Source organism: Myotis nattereri (genome assembly GCF_964212035.1).
Source record: "Myotis nattereri genome assembly, chromosome: 10".
Lineage (NCBI taxonomy): Eukaryota > Metazoa > Chordata > Mammalia > Chiroptera > Vespertilionidae > Myotis > Myotis nattereri.
The window spans coordinates 12336810-12342809 of record NC_138085.1 but is presented as its reverse complement, the minus strand read 5'-3'; positions in this window follow the sequence as shown (position 1 = coordinate 12342809).

Sequence of the window (6000 nt, the reverse complement as noted above, 5' to 3'; positions counted from 1 at the left end):
ACTCTTGGTGCACCCCCTTGTGGTCTTTGTGCACAGTCTTGTTGTAGTTAAGCCTTGATTGTTGTAGTTATCTCTGGGAGGAATTGACCTCCAGGCCAATTGGCTGTGAGTATCAGCTGTGTCTGCAGTGGGAGAACTTCTGTGCTGGACACACTCCTCTGGGGCACGACTTGCTTCAATGGGGCTTTGGTGCTCACTGAGTCTGTCCCATGAGTGTGTCCTTTATGGTTCCATGGAGCTGCAAACTGGATGGTTCCACTCTGACCTCTGGGTTTCCTGGCTCCTGGATCTCTAGGGAGGTGCTAATCTAGCCTTTGCCTGAGGCTATCCAGCAAAAGCCTCCATGCAGGGCTTAGGTGGGGCGGGTCCCACTGGATCAATAGGGCAAATGCTTAATTCTGTCCCTTTAATTACTAATTTTTATTTGTTTCTATTCTTTTTTTATAATCAGTTAGAAATATATGTAGTTTACATATAAATAAATATACATATAAATTTATATATAAATTTATGAAATATAAATACATATATAAGTACATTTTCATTGACTTCAGAAAGGAAGAGATAGATAGAAACATCAATGATGAGAAACTTTGATTGGCTGCCTCCTGCATGCCCCCTACTGGGGATCAAGCCAGCAACCCAAGCATGTGCAATGACAGCAAATTAGATTTTTTTCCCCTTTCCCTTACTCTCTGAGTATTTTTACTATGAACTTGATTTTTATTTATTCAACACTTTGCAACCAAATATAATCATGTGCTAATATATTCTTATACCCTTAAATTTAAGTCTATAAATTTTCTTGGCAATAACTAATTAAATTACTCAAGTGTTTAAACATTACCATGAAATTGACAAGGAACAGTGCAAAAAAATGATGATATAGAAAATAAATGAAATGTTTATTTCCCTACCATTATCTTCATTATATGTTAAAACATATATCTAGCTACTGGGATCATTATATATTGTTTTTATTATTTCTGTTAAATTTTAGGATAAAAGCTTTGTTTTTTTAAAAAAATTACTCAATAATCAATCAAATACTAAAATTCAAATCAACTCACCTGTTGAACAGGACTATCAACTGTAAAGGCCTTGTAAAGAGCCAATGCCTGGCTTTTACTTCCTTTGCTCCAGATCACCATATTTCCAGCCACATAGAGTTCCTCGTCATAATCCACTTCTCCAATTTCACTTCCGCCTCTCCTTAACTGCCAACTTTCCTTAAAAATTTACATACGTAAGACATGTTTACATGGTTTTTATTTCTTTTGCAACATTATGGAGCAAGATTTATTAATTAAAATTGAACAGCAATCCAGATACAAGTCTCCTGCTCTGTCTGTGGAGTAAGGCTCAGTCCAAGCCCAACTCTTAGGTTTGGTGCCACTGATTAACAGAAGAGGGGGTGTGGGAGTATGTATCATACTGTATCTTACAGGATTTCAAAAATGGGAATTTACCTCAAGAATTCTCTATATTAAGTATTTTATTATTACGTTACCATTTTATGCTGCCAAAAACATAAATAAACAAAAATTAGACCTTACCTATATATCCAAAAATTAAACCAACATTCTTGGGAGACGAAAGACATATGAAGCATATGGGGGGTGAAGCAGAGGGGGCAGTGAAGTGCACATGGGACACTGGGGGAGCTTACCCACCATGCAGACTTCCCTGCTTCACAACTGCATATACATTCACCTTCCTGCCCTTGTGCCAACCATCAGAATGAACAGGGCAGAGAAAGGTTTGGATTCCTAACTACAGACTTCCGCTCCTGGAAATTTTGGTATCCCAAAAGGGATACAGAAATGGAATTAAGATGAGAAAGACTGACTGTTTAACATGCATTTACTTCTCATTCCCCTATTTAAAAACTAGTACTGTATCTACTTATGTGGCATTTCTTTTCTCCTCTAGAAACATGTAAGTTTTTGGCAGCAGGGACCATTGCTAACTCGACTATCTAACCATCAAATAACATGAAATCTGGTCCCACATACTAAGTGAAGAAAAAGAGATTTAAATGGACCATAATCATAGTGACTCTCATTATAAATCCCTGAGTTATATGTCTAAACAGCCATGACACTATAATACAATTAAGGTCATTATTTTTAGCTTTCATAAAAATGACCAAATCTTAACCAATACCCTAGAAGTAGCATCATACTCATTTCTCAGTTGCATCTGGGTAGCCTTAAATTACAAGTAGATCGAATCTCTCTACATTTCAAAAGCAAACTGAGAATCTTGATAAAACCTTCTGTTTTTCGTGGATTGTAACCTCCTGCAGGGATCCCACCAAGCCAGCAGCACCATCAGAGGACCACAACTCAGAGGCTGGCTGCAGCTGCCGAAGCTGAAGGTTCAAAGCATTAGGGTGGTGTCTGCACTGATCTCGACCAAAAGGAACAAATTCCTGCAAATCCCCAGCTGCAATCATTGTTTCCCTTTCTTCAGAGAAGTTCAGCATGGCTTTCAGATATCAATATTATTTCTGTATGAATTCAAACACATTCTGGCCAGCTGCTGGAATCAAAACGAGAAGGAAATTATCAGAAGTTTACAGAAGAGCCATTAATCCTTAGATGAGCGTCATACAATCCTATCATGTTGTAGGTGTACAAGTAATCATAACATCAAAGGGAATTCCAGATCTGATTCTTTCAGGTAATTAGTTACCATTTCATAGTTACCTTACACTATCAGCACATAATTAACATTACAGCTACATGTTAGCTGCTGACAAAATCAACTGTAGGAAATCACTGGGCTGAGAGATAAGCACTTATGTCTGACAATATTGATCCTACATTTCCTACTACTACTCACTAATTTCTCCACATTTCACATTTAAGGATTTAGACAAATTTTACTTTATAGTAAATGGCTCTCAACATTTAAGGGCATTTCTGTTCAAATGCTGGAACAACATTTAAAAAGCACACCTGACAGATCACTGGCATATTGAAATGAAACAAACAAAAACAACATATCATTTCTAATTCATCAAAAGGTGAACCACTTGGTGCTTTAAGAAACTAGTAAATGTCATCATTAACTGTGAGCCTCAATCCACCTAAACATGTAATTGCAAGCACTGCCAATTTCTGGTGCAAACCTAAAGTCCAAGGCATGAACAAAATTACTGGCAACGGAACAGTCATGCTTGTTTGCAAACTGAACAGTTCTGGCTATGAAAGAACACAATCTACTACAGTTCAGCTCATTACTACAAAGAAGTGGGCGAGCTGTGGGTGGAAACAGCCCTCACCCATTACTTCCAGAACATTTCTACGAACAGTCACTGACAGCCAGTCAAATTCGGCCACTGTAGAAGGTGGATGACAGTTCTGCCTCAGACAACTCTTATATGGAAAACGGTTTTGTGGCATAGTGGTTAAGCTGCAATCCTCAAATACAGGAATCAAAACACACATTCATGTCAGCACTAGACAACCTTTAAAAACAGTGTTTGAAAGGGCTTTCACATCACAAACAGTTTAATATGACTTTGTTTCTCCTCTGAGATCTTTTTGGCACCAGCAGCTTTCTTGGCTGAAATATCTGAGCCTGTGGTTCCCATGCAGCTCCTCTAGGGTTGCAGTTATGTTTTCTGTGAATTAAGTGTTATTCCTGAGAGAACGGTTATGTCACATTCATGACACTTTTTCCTCCTTCTGATAAGTCAGTTTTGAGAACAGTTTAACTTGGGCCATGACTGAGATAGTGCCTGTGGGAGCCTAATCAGAGTACACCAAATGTTCAAGGCCAATCTGAGCAGGAGAATCCTAAATAGGATGTTCAAGGCCAATCTAAGCAAGGACACAGAGATTGTACTGTACACACTGGGCAGGAGTACCTTACTATAACCCAAATACTGATGTCACTGTTGGGCAGGAAGCCTTTGTGTCTAAGTTACTATAAACATGTTACTAACCAGCCGGAGGGTGGCTGCTTGGTATGGCTCCTGTTTGCTACTGTATTAGCAAGGGCTGTTTGGCGCAGCCACTGTGTGAAGCTACTTTGAAGAACTGTTTTGTCTGATGGTTCCTTGTTAGCAATGGCTACATGGCCTGCAAAAGAGACTCCCCTGCCCTAACCGGTTTGGCTCAGTGGATAGAGAACAGCCTGCGGACTGAAGGGTCCCAGTCCAGGGCATGTACCTTGGTTGCTGCACATCCCCAGTAGGGAGTGTGCAGGAGGCAGCTGATCTATGTTTCTCTCTCATGATGTTTCTAACTATCCCTCTCCCTTCCTCTACGTAAAAAAAATGAAAATATTTTTTTAAAAAGACTCTCCTATATGCCTCTGTCTCTCATGTCCTCTTTGTCTACTGCCCGGCGTTCACGTGGGTACAGCCCCTGGCAGAGGACTGTGCACCCCACAGTGCCTTATAAAACTTACACCAAACACCCACAAAATCCAGCCGGCCTTCCTATGTTCTAGTCAACGGGTTAGCCAACACATTAACTCTGAGAGGAAGCCACAGAATCGGTAATTAAAGGATCGCCTGCACAGAACAATGGCCACTTTGTGCTGATTAGTATATTTAGATCTTTGCAGCCCCAACTGTGTGTGCGCTTCCCGGGGTCCTATAACATCACTGCATTGAACTGATGTGCTCCCAGGGAGACTGCGGCCTCGCTTCCTGGGAACACGAACCTGCCAAGAGCACGCGAGGCGGCTGGGGGGGGGGGGGGGACCCGAAGGCACAGGAGGCACCGGAGCCGGGTCTGGGCGGAAGGGCCGCGTCCGGGGCCTCAGGGTAGGCAAGACCCGCAGGCTGAGCCAGGGCTCAGCAGCGCCAGCCACAGGGCGGCCCTCTCGGAGCTGTGGCCACAGGGACACCATGCTCAGCTGGGAAGGAGGCCTGGGAGGCGCGGGGAGGGGCAGCGCGGAACCTAGGCCACGCCGCCTTGGGCTGTCGGGTGCGGGGTCAAGGACACGCGGTGACCAGCAGCGCCGCTGGCCTGGCCTCGCCTGAGTCACTCGGGACGCGCGAGGCGCGGGAGCCCGGCTGCGCCCCCGGGGCCACAGCAGAGTTGGTCACGGGGACTCCACCGCCACTGAGCGTTTCCTCCCCCTCCGTCCCCCGCTCCCCAGAACCAGCGAGCAGCAGCCAAGGACTGTGGGCTTCAGCTCCTGCTCTAAAACCAAAGGACAGACTCCGCTGATTTTCCCGTCCTGCTTAGCGCGGGGCCCGGGGGCGGGGCCTTGAAGCACCAGGTCTCAAGGGAGGCACCTCAGCCCGAGGTACAGCTCTGCTCGCCTCCGGGGAGGATGCTGGGTCTGCCCGCCAGTACCGCCTGGTCCCAGGTGCAGCTTGGAGCCTGGAAGCAGGACCCGGTCAGCTGGAGTCTGAGCTGTGACCCGACCATCCCGGCCTCTCCATCTGCGCAGGGTCCTGTCACTAGGAGCCTGAGCTGCCTCCACCTGGAGCTGCCGCACTTCCAGGCCGGTTCTGCTCGCTCCCCCGTGGGACTGGGGCTGTGAGGGGCGCGCTGATTTCCCCTCTGCCGGTGCTCCTTCACCCTGTAGGGCCAGACCCTGTGAAAAGTGCAGGAAAGACACAGAGGTCCTCACAGAAACATGGCGTGCCATTTCTGAGCTTCACAGACACACCGCCAGGTGACCCCTAGACCTGGATGAAGCACCACAGCTTTACCTGCCCTCCCTCTCCGTGGACTTAGCTGTGCAATCTCACACTGATGGGAACTAGAAAACTTTCCTGAGCTCTGCTCTCCCACGGCATAGGATGTCTAGGTTAAAAATGTCAATGGAGCCCTAGCCGGCTTGGCTCAGTGGATACAGAGTCAGCCTGCTGACTGAGGGGTCCCAGGTTCCATCCAGGCCAAGGGCATATGCCTGGGTTGCAGGCTCCATCCCCAGTAGGGGGTGTGCAGGAGGCAGCTGATCAGTGATTCTCTCTCATCATTGATGTTTCTATCTCTCTCTCCTCCCTTCCTCTCTGAAATCAATAAA